Source organism: Odontesthes bonariensis, chromosome 1 (genome assembly GCF_027942865.1).
Source record: "Odontesthes bonariensis isolate fOdoBon6 chromosome 1, fOdoBon6.hap1, whole genome shotgun sequence".
In the NCBI taxonomy this organism is placed as follows: Eukaryota; Metazoa; Chordata; class Actinopteri; order Atheriniformes; family Atherinopsidae; genus Odontesthes; species Odontesthes bonariensis.
The window spans coordinates 16,148,244-16,162,325 of NC_134506.1; the positions used below are offsets into that span (position 1 = coordinate 16,148,244).

A 14,082-nucleotide genomic window follows, 5' to 3' on the forward strand; every position below is an offset into this window, starting at 1 on the left:
AACACTCTCAGAGGGCACGCAATCAGACTCTGCGTGGTGTATTAGTCAAGCTTGCATTAAAAAACAGAAACACGATTTACCTGATCTATAACATAACTTATTGTCTGTGAGCTCTGTAAGCATTCGCTGGAAAGTACCCATTTTTTTCTCTTTATTTCAGAGGGATTGAAACAATAGCGTCACAAAAACACTTGTAACTGACTTCCCGTAGATGACACTGAGGTCAAAGGTCATGGATCGATGCCTATTTCACTGTCACGTGGATGGCCATATGCCATTATGGCATACTTAGGCTTTCAGAATATCAGCGATGAACCGTTTTCAGTAAGGAATAGGAGGAAACGAATCAATAACAGCGTTCATCAGGCGTAATTGCTGAATTTCATGTCAGCGGAGAGAATATGAGTGTTACCCAGGGCTCACCAGTTTTCTACATATAGTAGTCACAAATTGGTCCCTTGTGCTTTAATCACACAGTCAGCTCACATCATTGACTTTTCAAATCATTACATCTCACATGGCATTGTGTTCAAGACTACTGATGTATTGAAAAGATGCTATAAAGAAAAGACACAACACGGACGGGGAGGATAATTAAAGTATAGTCCGACTGCAAGATTCTTTCATTAACCCAAAACAAAAGATTAAAGGCAGCTATTCTAAGATGTAAGAGGCAGGGATGAACAATCACGCTCTACTCATTCCACACAGCAGAACATTGTCTTAATTTAATTTATTGGGTGTTTATTTAATACTTATTATGTGGGACACAACAATGAGTGAGGACTAATTCGATTTTATAAGACGACATCCTTAGGCCGCCCTCCTGCCTGTGAACACTATTTTAAGCTCCATTTATGGCGTTCAAATTAAACATCTCGGAGTTGCTGGAAGCTTCTTGTGTTAATGGAATCCCACGTAGTGGATTGTGTGGGGAAGGGAGCAGATGAATCTGTATTCCCTGAATGTGTGTGAGCAAAAATCAATAAATGCAAGCACAGTTCCTCGCTTCTGATGGCTGTCTTTGCATGGTGGACTAATAGAAAAATAATAATTAAATTTAAATCACCAGATTAATTTGTTTTCCATCAGTCTCGGGAGACATCTTTTTTTTCCTTTTTTCTTTAGTGGCTCATTATACTTTCTAATCAAGACCAAAAAAAAAAAAATGTCCCTCTTTTAGACAGACATGCTGTCTCCCTTCCCCCTTCTCTTCCCTGTGGTGTGCTTTCTCGCATTGCAGTCATTGTGCTGGCACTTATTATGTTACAAATGACCGAGGTACGGCAGGCATTCTCAGTGTGCATGCAAAGAGGGCCCACCCTTCTATGCTACTTGCGCCTTCTCCTAATGACGATGCTCAGAGTGCCCCCCGACGCCGCCCCATGCAGCCCTCTTCCCCCACTTCCCGCCCCCATGCGCTCTCTTTAATGAAGATTCTCCAATGCAATTAAAAATCCTTGCTTCTTGCTGTTACTGTATGACAAACAGAGCCACCGTCATTCCTCATGGCCTGTCATTCCTTGCTACAAGAGGCAGAGGAGATGGAGAAATACACCAGGGTGCCGGTGGAGAGACAGATAGAGAGGATAGAGTGTGTGTGTGTGTGTGTGTGTGTGTGTGTGTGTGTGTGTGTGTGTGTGTTTGAAGAAGAGCAAAAAGCCCCCATCTCAACAGGTAATGGAAAGGGGCAGAGAGAAAAATCAATGGCCAAAGAACATGGAGAGCGAGCTTATAAAATGGCTTTAACTGCACACCACAAGCTGAATCAGGGGTTCTGTGTCCGTCCTCCCAAACTCTGATGATCATGAATGTTTGATCAGACTCACACCCAACCACAACCCATTCTTTCTTTCTTTCTTCTTTTTTTTTATTAGAGATAAAAGATAAAAAAGACAGATATCTGAGTAAGATCTCTTGCAATTCTTGCAATAGATTTAAAAAAAAAGGTGGTGACACTTTTAGATGGTGTGACATAACAGCAGAGAGCAAGACATAGAGAGAGACAGAGAGAGAGAGAGAGAGAGAGAGAGAAAGACAGACCAGCGTTCATTTATGATCATTTACAATGTTTATGAAGCATTAATACAAATGCACCCCGTAAACCAACAGTCCGTCACTCTGCAAACAATGAATTTATTGTTTGTCCGTGATTTATAAAGGGGTCCATAAACAGAGAGCGAACAGTTTGTTAATCCAGAATAATACCTGTTAAAATGAATACGACAAGGCTGATGTGACAACGCACAGAGCGACACACCAGTTGGCTCTGGCTCTGTGACCCATCCTCGTCAGGGTGGGGCACATAAGAACAGTTGCCCACTCCATCTGCAAAAAAAAAAAAACTCCCCCCCAACACCACTCCTCCTCTTCCCCACCCCCCTTGTTGTTTTCCAGTTGAATGAAATAATCTTCCCCCGTCTGGAAACCCAGTCTGGGTCAGAGGGCCTGCGTTCAGCCTGTTGCTTATTGTGTGCTCAGAAGAGGAGGTAAAGCATACAATTAGGCACAGATGGCTCTCTTTGCCAGGCAATGTATTGATCCTATCCCGAGGAAGGACTGTCCCATTTCTGTTTTTGTTTGGCAAATGCCTCCTCATTCAGAGCCGCCGTGAGACCGATTTGTATTGGTTTGATCACGTATCATCATGTGAGGGATTATGATTATTTGGTCAGTTAATAGATAGATAGATAGATAGATAGATAGATAGATAGATAGATAGATAGATAGTCATTAAAATGATCTCAGAAGCAAAACGCCGCATTATCTCTAAAAATGCTGTTCGTGCATAAATTAGTTAGTATAAATCAGCAAACTCAAGTGTGTGAAACCTAACCAGGGTCGCACAAGTTTCCCCTTCGGCCACGTATAATTTTATGTTTAAAATGAAATACTTTTACAAAACACTTTTTTGTTGTTGTTGTTGTTGTCGTTGCATAATCGTGATAATAATAAAAAGAAAACAAACAAAAGAAGCCCCCAAAGTTCTCTTTTTAATTTATAAGTTTTATTTTTCTTTCTAAACGGATGCGTCTGTGATCTGCTTGTATTTGTTTACACTAGTGGCCACTAAGATGCGACGCCACAAACACCATCATAAATAAAGTTGCCGCTACATCCCCTGATATTGAGCCGCGGAGCTAATGACAATGTCGCATTTAAAGTAATAACGGTCAATTACTGTATCCTCCCTTTTACTACGGCCGCTGCACAAATAATAAGTTTTCTTTGTGTGGCAGTAGTGAGCTGACGTCAGGTCGGTTCCTTGAAGTGGAGCTGAATAAACCTTGAGAAGAGTCTCCTTCAATCTGCTGTTAGTAACTAACACACACACACACACTCACACGCCGAGACTCAATTACTGCCCAATTCCCTTCTTTATCATTCGTCCCCGACCTCTTTCATAACCAAAACCGACCAAGGAAAAAAAGAGGCGAGAGGAAGAGCAAGCCGAAGTGTTGGTTGAGCTAAAAACCCACGTTGGAAATAAGTAAAGTGTCGAAACTAAAAAAAGGTAAGTGTTTTATTTCACTGACGCTTGTTTTCGCCCCATCACAGAACAAGCGGCGAGCTGCGTAGAGCTGGCTTCGGTTCTAATTTCTTCGCTTTTTTTTCACCTCCAGCTTGTGTAAAACTGCTTTACGGATAGTTTCTTGTTTTCATTCTGCGATGTATTACGTTCAGTCGATGTGTCCCGTGGTGGTTAGCGGTACATTTAGTTAAAGTTTTCCTCTTTAATCTCCAAAACGAAGTGGTTTTTTTCTTCTCTTCTTTTCTTCCTGAGTGGTGACCTGATAGTGGGAATCGTCTTTGTGTCCCTCTTTCCTTCTCTCTCGCACCGCTCACTCACACGGTCCTATTTGATAACTTGTTTTATCTACGTGAAATGTAACTTTTTAAGGCTTTTGCGAGGGCTGTTGTGTATTTATCCACCGTTTTTAAATGTGCAGTTGTCGGCTTTTTGAGTGCTTATTTTGAGCTGGACGTTGTTGTAACCGTCAACCTAGAGGGGGTAACTGCGAGGCACTGGACTGCCGTTGGTCCTCGCTGTCTTTCCTTTAAACCCCATCCAGTTTAATCGTCCCTCGACGCTAAATAAAACAATTTGCGACAAATACATAAATATCCCCATCGGTTTGGATTAAGTTGGACGTATTATATTCATTTCTCTTTCCGAAGCGGGGGAGAGTTTGAGCCTTTTCGTGTCGTTGGCCAGCCTGCCGGGGTGCTGTTATCGCGGTCGCTTCCTCAAACCGAGGCACGCAGACAAGCTAGCTGCCGCTTGGCCGAGTTGTTGAAATTTATCCCTTTGTGTATATTACAATATCCTCCATTTTTTTCTGCCCCTTCCAGAACAACAAGCCTCTCGCCATCTTGGTTATTTTAAATCCGTCCCTTAAGCACCCATACATTTCCCCATCTCCCATCGACATACACACAAACACTACTTTAGAGGGAAATGGATCCGCGTATTTTTTTTCTCTCTTTCTCAAGTTTTATCGAAGTTTTTAGACGCGTTAGGGGGAAAAACGAAGCGGAGGGTCGCCTCTGGTGTGCGCTTTTAGACAGAAATGTGTGGTGGCTCCAACTTTATGAGCGATGTTTTAGCCAGTGTTGCCTCAAAGATGAGCTTGTTTGAGTTTGTGATCGAGACGTTTGCTTTAAAAAGCGAATATGAAGTTTGGTGGTGTCGTGGGGTAGGATTGGGATTTTTGAAATGACACATGGGGGCTGTTAAATTTTGTCGTGTGGTATTTTAAACTGAAATTGTTGCTCTGTGATCTCACCAATGCCCTTTTTTTTTCTTTTTACAACTAAACATGAATGAATGAAGGAAGGAAGGGAGGGGGAGGAAGGAAGGAAGAAATGATGTTGGGTCTAATTATCAAGAATCCTATTAAAGGATGAACAGTGGAAATGAAATTAAACTGGATGCCAAATGAAAACGATTAGACACCATTTTAGTCATAAAAGTTGTCTAATTTACCATGTTCGGTTTAAAGGGTTGTCACACTCCCATTGGCAACATTCATTAGCAAATTAGTGGGCTGTTGAATGCAAAGCTGAATCCATGTAGGACCGACTGATGTGCTTGATGGACAAGTTTCACACAAGCAAACGCACACATACACCTCTCCTCATCATAACGCTCACTTTGGATCTCGCCTGGCTGTGCCATGGTATTTGTTCGCCACGGTTCAGACTGGAGACTATCTGCAGTTTGGAAAATGGTGATCTTATTTCATGTCTGTCATCCATCTTACAAAAAGGTGTCATTTTGGCTCATGCACAGATCCAGGCCTCCTCAGTTAAAACTTGATCCCACTTTCTTCCCCGTGTTCTGCGAGCAGCTAAAGAAGAAGAAGAGGAGGAGGGAAGAAAACACTGAGCAAATGCTTTGAAATGGAAAATCTGATCATTTCACCTCCCACCTCTTTTGTTTGCCCGTTTATTGCTGCAAAGCTGGAGTGCAGAGGAGCAGATGTTTAGCCAAACATGAAGGCGCGGTGCCTCTGTCCTTATGGGGATGGCTCTCCCTCCTCTCACTGCTGATGCATCGACATGACAGCTGCTTGATTTCATGGAGCTGCTAAGAAGCCATTAGTGGTATCAGTGAATTGAAACGGAACCGTTCTATTGCCACTGCAACTGTCTATTGTTAGCCTCGTTTTTTGGAGATTTGTTTAAATATGTGTGCGATTGTGCGTGGATTTGTGTGTGTGTGCAAGTGCTGCAGCTGAACATACAAATCGACAAGGAGTACTAATATTTTTTGTGGGGTGTGTTTTTTCATAATTTGGTAGAAAGAGTGAGCAAAAGTGAAAAAGGGGAACAAATCTGTCAGAGTCTGTTTGCCATGTTGGTTTGAAATGAAAGCACACTGTGCTACCTCAAGCACACTCAAATCAGAGACGTCTCTCTATGCCAGGCCAAGAAAAAAAGAGTCAACTCTGCTGGAGTTTTATACCCTCTCTTCTTCTCATTCTCTCTTAAATTGTAACTGTTGTTTTTGAAGAGATAAAAGTGGGAACTTCCGCTTGACTTGAACATTCAGGAATTAAGGATAGACATAGTTAAGCCCTATTTGCATGTCTACCAAAGTCACAGCAAACGGTTGCTATTGACTAAGCTGATTAGGTGAAATTAGGTTCACGAGCTCTGTGTATAGGGGTGCTGAATCTGACAGAACTTGGACAGCTTTTGAGAAGACAATCCCATCTGCACACAGGGCTGGATTCTCTATAATCCTCTACGATTGAATATGAGACTATCTTCTTTTTATAAGGGGGGACCCGTAGTTTATGCGTTTTTGAAAATGAAGTGAGATTTATTAGGTGTGCATGATACACTCAAATGATCGAGTCATCAGTTAGAGGCAGCGCTGGCTGTATCACTTCTTTTGGGGATCATAAGTATGTCTAATATATAGTATAGGCACTAGAATGATATATCGATTAATTACCAATGCACACATGCAGCACTGTGATTTATCTTTGCTGCGGCAACACACTATATCGCCAATAGTAAATATGACAACCCTGCCAATGGTTTGAATTGGCAAAGTTAACTCACTGCTTTCTGCGTGCTTGTAAAACTTCCGAGATGACAAAGTGTAGCTCAGTTTGACAGTTTGAAAATAACCCCAACTTCTTTTCATCTGTGGCAAAAGCTTAGCAGTATGCATTTAAATACAAAGAAATTCTGGTGCTGAAACATGTCAAAAGGGTGGGCGTCCTACGGCTTAGAGCCGTTTTAAACCATCACAGAGGTATCCACCTGTGTCGCTCTCAACAAGTCTATTCTTTTAACCAGGACAGATGTGCAGTCCTCCAAAAACCTGAAACCGCATAGGCTCAGGAGACGAGGCTACATATCGATTGAATGCCGACTGGCTGAAAGTTAGTTTGAGTCGGCTAGAGCCTTAAGCGGCCAACAACAACCGATTTCTTAACAAAGAGGACAAAGTGCCAAAAACCAAAAAAATGGCAAAGAAGCACAGTTGAAAAGCACAACAGCTGCACTGGACAATCTAGCTTATTTTGATTTGAACTCTTAGTTTTATTCAGTCCATCTCAGAGCAGATGTTTGACTTCTTTCATAGCAGAACAAAGCTAGAGGACCAGCAACAACAGCCCGCTGCTTTGATTGTTCAACATATTGATAACACTGCCCCAAGAGATAACAAAACACAGTAACATGTATAAGTGTGTTTGTAAACCACCAACAGAAGGCCACCTGAGATCTATGATGAGCCTTTTAAAAGTGACAAATACCTATTGAACTGAAAATGGTGTCTAAATTTGGTATAAGTTCTGGCAAGAATGAAAGAAATGATAAAGTATGTGTAAACCTTTTGATTGTGCTCATTCACTGATTAAGCCTGCAGATACAGTATGTTCTCTATTTTCTGTGACAACAAGTTAGGTCACAATGTGTGTGCTTAGGAAACAATAGCAGAAGGCCAAATAGATAATGAAAGGGGGAAAAAAAAGAAGCACTTTTTACAGTTTATGTAAAGCACTCAGTTCATCTATGATCTACCTACAACCATAACATTTACGGCTCTTATGTTTTTATGCTATATTTTGCCAGTGATTAATAACAGCTTACCAGCAATCTATTGATATTAATGGCCATCTGGTCGCGCTGACAAGGATCTGCATGTTAGCACTGACACAGAGCTGTGAAATTTGGAGAGGAAATAGAGATCTGGTTGGTGTAAACCAAGTGATTCGAGAATTAATGATAGACAGAGTTGTGGTCGGGTTTCTTCAGCGCCTTTCATCGGTCAGCCATTTACATGTGAGCATGCGAGCACGCGCACAGACAGCAGCGATGACAAATGAAATAACGTAGCAAGAACCTGATGACTTTAACAGATGTGTTGCTCGTAGAGATTAATCTTTTAAGGGCTAATGGTCCTTTGAGAAGAAGTTGCATTTTAGCCAAAGGCTTAAAAGCTTTGAGGCATCAGATTGATAATGTGTCTTATTGTTACAGATTCAGCTGGCGCTGCTATGCGTCTGTCTCTGTCCTTTGCTTTGTATTGTGTATCACAGGCTTGTGCAGGAAACTCACTTATTGATATGTGCTTACCAGGGCTTGCGTGTTAATATCCTCTCAGCTGGGAAGTTGGTAGGCCCTCAGATGATCTACCTAACCTTATGTTACCTTGCTATTTTGGTAACACTGTCTGTTCACTGAATATCCTGATAATCATCAGAGTACACAAATAATTGTCTAAAGTGCATTCACCAAGACAGCTGCTTTTAACGTCAGCCTTTTCAAATATTATGACTATCTTTGACCAGAGTTGTTTGTATCCATCTGTGTAGTGAGAAAATGCGGCTACAGTTTGAGAACCAAGCTAATGAGTGAGGGCACATATGCCTCATGTTGTAGGAGCAAGTAAACAATCTTTACTGTTAATTAAGACCAAACAAATCAACACCAGTTTTGGTTTTCTCTACATTTCTGCGTGGATTACATTCGGTGGATTAATTAACAAACAATACGCTGTGGAAAGTGCAATTGGGTCACCCTGTATTGACTTTCAGGAGAGAGAAGACGAAGCGGCCAAATTTGGGAGGGAAAGGCGATAAGCTGCTTCTTTGCTGTTCGTCCCTTGGGCCTCTATTTATCATTCAATGTGAGAATTTCCTTGATGAAAGTCAAGGTTGTTTGTGCATCCTCTGTCTCATTGGGATGCCTGTTTTCCACCAGCAAGGTGAAAAGGTTGATTTTCCCCTCCAAAGAGATGCCTTCTTTGGAAAGTCCATGCCAGTTTCTTTTAATGAAGTCTCAAAAGGTCCTGATGATTTTTCCACTTCAGGGCTGTTTTTGTTTTGTACTTGAAAGGTGAAAATACAGATGTACTTCATGTTTTGTGGAGCAGCAGAACAGCAAGCGTACTAGTCCTCCTAATTCATTCTGTCTCCATTACATATTCACATTTAGGTTGCCGCTCTGTGTGAGCTGAAAGCATCCATTTAATGTGGCCTTTCTGAAACGTAAGAGTGACAAGACACGAAAAACATGGCAACATTATGAAAGCATTTCCTTATCATTGCTGTCATTAAAGAGAGCCATTCAGAGTCTCTCAACATCAACTGAACAAGCAGGATGAACTAAGCTGGACAACATAAACATGATTAAGTGGATTTTGTTTTCCTGAGTCAGTTTGCTCCCGTCCTTTTTTCACCCAACATTTTGTTACAGCAGGAGCTTGATTACGCCATTGAGGTCTAGAAAACCTGCTGTATAGTTTGACGTTTACCACCTTGGGGGGGGGGGGGGGGGGCTGTAAATACACATTTCTACAGAATTCTCCCATGCTGGCTGTGCTCAAATAAGAAAGGAAATGAATGGAAAAGAAATAGGAAGAAGGTTTTGAATGTCGGGATGGGAATGATATTGGTTTCTTTACTGGTGTGCCTCTTGGGTCAGTGGGGTTCTGGATGTTACTATAGAATCAGTTGATGCAGGCAGGAGAGCTGTAAGCCTTGGTGGTTGTTAATGCACACACACACACACACACACGCACTCACAAACATCTCAACGCACACACTTGCTGTCCGAACGCAGGCATTTATGCATAGGGACAGGACACACACTCACAGATACACACAAATGCTTGAGACTGCGCCTCCACAGCCCCCGTTTATTGATCTTCTTCAGCATTTAAAATCTGGTCACTGCTGCCACAAAGGCTTTTTATTTTAGCTGTGCTGGCAAAGCCCCCTCCAAGCGAAGCCAGAATTTAAGATTTTTAACTCCTACATAACTCCATGAAAAATGATACAGATAAAGGAAAACAAAGCGGTTTTAGACTGTGCACTAGCTATATGTGTATTTATTCAGGAGCATGTTTCATGTAAAACATGCTGATAAAATCAGCTCTCAGTGTGCTGGGTGTGTGTGTGCGTGTGTGTGTGTGTGTGTGTGTGTGTCAGTTGGCAGTTAAAATCAGCATTTGCAGCAGCTTTTCTTGCATGAAGTTTCTTTGACTTGAAGGGTATCCTAAATTACTATCATGGAAAAAAATTGCAGAAAAGTAACGAGTACAAACTCTAAATTTAACTCCAGTCAGTATTGACCAACTTAGTCTTACCTTTTTAGTATTGTATTTTAGTACTGCCAGCAGTCATTGGATTAGTCATTACTAGGCCTGGGACAAGTTGCTGTTTTTAGCATATTAAGGTTAAAAAAAGATGCCCATGTGTGGAGAGGCAACTCACACTGTCTAATCCGCTGAAGGCCTGCAGCACGCACTCATGCTGTTATCTCCCTCTCTAAGCACAGTGCTTTTCTCTTTCTCTGTTCTCGGTGAATACAAAACAAGGTTTTAGAAAATGTTTCCCCTCTTTCTTCTAAGGAAATTGTCAGTGTTCAGTTTAGTCCCAGGTGGTGCGGAGGAAATGATCTGACTAGCTCTGTTCAAACTACATTTGGAGATAATTTGTCTTGAAAAGGTCAGAGCACATTTTCGCTGATTTCAAAATGCTTCAGCACTGTAGTAAAAATGTATGTTGCGTGAATATTATTTATTTAAACGCCACCAGGCAGTCTGCTCACAAGGGTTTCCTCATCCAGTTGAACCTGCTGCTGCTGTTGTTTTTCCACTTGTCCAGCACTGAAAGCTAAGCCTCTCTCAGTTTGTGGCATTGTCCCGCCTTCCTCTGTCTGTCTGTCTGTCTGTCTCCGTCTCGCGCCTGTGCTCGCTTTTTCCAAACGATGACACTGAGAGACAGCTGTAACGTGAGACGCCTCTCGATCCTGGCAGGGGCTTTCGAAAGCTGAGGCAGAAGGGAGGGAGAGGGCCTTTATCTGAGACTGGGGGCGCTGACCTCCCTCATTCCCCTTCCCTTTTTCTCCTCCTTTCTCTCCCTGCCTCTGTGTCTACCAACATATTATGTCCTCCCCCCCACCAACAGCAGCCAAGACTGAGCTAATTGTAATGAGAAAACAGTCTCCCCATAGCGAAAAACTTGATGAATGAAGTAGTGTCTACTCCTCCTTTTTTACATAATTTGAATTCCTCGCATCTCATCATCGTTAGATTGCATGGGATAGATGTAACTTAAGTTGTGTTATTAAGAGTGACTCCTGTTTGTGATCTGAGGATGCATTTTGTGTGTATGTGTGTATGCAAGCGGAAACATCCACACAGCCCCTGGACTCTAGGCTACGGCTGCTAAATCCTCTGTGAGAGCTCCCGTGTGTAATCCAAACATTTAGAGCTAATTTAAGCATGCAGGCAGCAGCAGCATCCTTTAAGAAACAACAGCTCTCCTCCTCGAACCTCCACTCTGTATGTGTGTGTGCGCACGTTTTGATGTCGCTGGAGGGAAATGAAAGTACTCAATCACTCACCTGTCAGAGTACTTCAAAATCTGTCCATAACGCACTAACTCACACACACACACACACACACACACACACACACACACACACATATACACATAGGCACGCGCATGGACACATATGTGCATACACACTCACCCCTGAGGGTTTGACAGGACTGGCCCTTTATTGACTCCCTTGATCAAGGAGACAGCAGATCCATTTAATAGAGCCCCCCCCCACACACACACACCAGCACTGAAATCAAAGTGGATTCACATCTGCTCTCCACACAGCTCTACTTTATCCTTTTTCCCTTGTACAACAGAGTTGCTCTCATCTTTTAAAATTTTGGCTTTCATGGGTGCTGAATTGAATTTTGTGATCCAATACCAAAAGACGTCATAGTGTTTTTCATTGCTGGGTGAGACAACAGTTTCCTTGTCATAGTTTCTATGCCATTACCCCAAACAGCTCTGATTCGCCTCTTCACCACATCATGTGTTATTCCACAGAGTGTAATCATGTCATAATACGAGCGCGGCAGGGGTTATAGGCATGTTCTGTTGGCCCTGGCCCATGTGCTTCCCAGTTAGCCGTGTTGTGTGCGCAAGTGTTTTTGAAGACCAGTTAGCCAAGAGGCTGCTGGGAGGAGATGTGACAGCTGTGTTGGTCACGGCTTTTCTGACCTTCACACATCATCCTGATAGATCATCAGGGCTGTAACGATACGCTGAACCTGTTGTGTAGTCCTGTGCTAGCCTGATTATCCACACTGGGGATGATCTGGTTGCATACTGTATTGATACTGACATCAAAATGCAACTTTCAAGGCCATGTTGACTCCTAATCTGAATGAGATGTGTCTTGCAAAGGAAAGCAAGAAATGCAGGTAGATTGCCTAATGTGGCAATGGGCTCTCCGCCAGTAAGAGAAAAAAGTAAGTTATCACGGCAACACAAAAACGTGCATACATACACCGACAAAAAAAGAGGACAGCGCACAATAAAGCCTGGTATTTCGTATGTATTCCACCTCTCACAAATGGATTGCACTAATGCTCTGAGCTTTTCACCAGTCTCAAAGCGCTTTACTTTGCTGTGTGGTGTAACGCGTTCCCTTGAGATGGCTCTAGCTCCATCAAGTCAAGGAAGAAACCATTTAGTGGAATGACAAACCCACACATATATTCACACACACAGCACCGGGAGGCTGGGAGGATTTGAATTGCACTTAGACAAACGCTTCTCACACAGGTTCTTTATTCCTGCGCTCGCTGCCGTCTCTTGCCCTCGTACCCACACACTTACTACACATACAAAAGTAGTTGCATTTTGTCAGCTTTCAGCCCCAGATCATGTAACAATAAAAGATGCTGCCCCGCAGTTAAACACTGCCAGTAAATCACAGGGCAAAGAAAGCTGGGAGAAGCACTTATTTTTAAGCAGCACGAGAGACCACACTGAGGGGTGAGGGAGATGAGAGGGTGGGTGGGGTGAGACAGATAGGGTAAGACAGTGTGAGAGGGAGAGAGGAAGAGAGAGCTCCTTTGTGCACTGTGTACTGGCATTGTGTGTGATGAAGAGATGAATCACAGCTATTTAGGGATTGGTTTCCTGCAACTGATTGTGTGACGACTCGGTGGCGGACAGACTGTCAAGACTTGCCTGTTTTGTTCTGGGGGCTTCAGGAAAATGTCTGCGGCCAAGTCTCACTAAGTCACTCCCACACCACAGGCAGCGGTGTGCCGGGGATCAACAGAGGCAACAGAGACAAACGCCTCAGGAGTGTTGCTCCTTTAACTAGGCATCAAATATTAAAATGGAAAGGATTTTAGCCCAATCTCAATATGTGTAATTGTAGAGTACACTTGTTTTTCCATGCTGTAATACTAACTGAGTTAGTGAAGGCTCAAATGAAACGCAGCACAAACTTTCTTTCTTTCTTTCTTTCTTTCTTTCTTTCTTTCTTTCTTTCTTTCTTTCTTTCTTTCTTTCTTTCTCGTGTTTGACCCTGTGCAAATGTCTTAGAATTGCTGTATGTGTCTCAAAAGTAAAGTCAACATCTGTCTGGCGGAGGCAGCAATGGGGGTAGATTGGGGAGCCCAAACAATTGCGAGAAATGTCAGAGCAGTTTGAGTGTACACTGCCCATGTGCGAGCATGCCTGGAGTGCAAAAGCAGGTAATTATAAGTTTGCTGATGATTCCTGCTTTTTGTTTATTTTTTTGCCTTTTAAGTTAATTAGGCTGGATTTACTTAGTAATTATGGCTACTATTAAAATGGCATTTGCACTGATATTTGAAAATGAATGAATAAATTTAACCTCATCGTTGATACAGGCCATAGAAAAAGCTTTGTGTTGCTTTCAGGGAGGAGTTTACATGTCTTTTTTCCTTATTAATTGATGCTAAGGTGAACTTTTTTTTGCACATGTGGTTGTTCATATTCCAAAGTGTTCCTACAATATTATTATTGGCTTAAAACATTTTTTTTTTTTACATCATAAATGTCAATCAATTGATTCAGTTTTACCTCACGGGGACTCTGTCTTGACTGGAAATTAGATATTTGCACTGTTTCGAGTGTCAGTTGGACAAAAAAAAAGATCTAAATAGTGTCTAAAATGAGTGTGAAAAACTGATAATAAAGTGGATTGTTACTTGCAGCCCTAATATCAAATATTAACTTGATTTATGAGAACATTTCTGTTAAGTTAGAAGAGAATAAAGAAGTGTGT

General features: G+C 42.2%; 1 protein-coding gene across 7 annotated transcripts in view; it reads left to right on the forward strand.

Annotated features, from left to right (window-relative positions):
• The first annotated feature begins 3,293 nt into the window (after nucleotides 1-3,293).
• baz2ba (bromodomain adjacent to zinc finger domain, 2Ba) overlaps nucleotides 3,294-14,082 on the forward strand; it is a 65,749-nt gene continuing 54,960 nt past the window's right edge. For all 7 annotated transcript variants that reach the window (XM_075485612.1, XM_075485692.1, XM_075485944.1 and 4 more), the window contains exon 1: nucleotides 3,294-3,514. The gene's annotated coding sequence lies outside the window, so the exon portion shown is untranslated. The remainder of the gene's footprint in view (nucleotides 3,515-14,082) is intronic.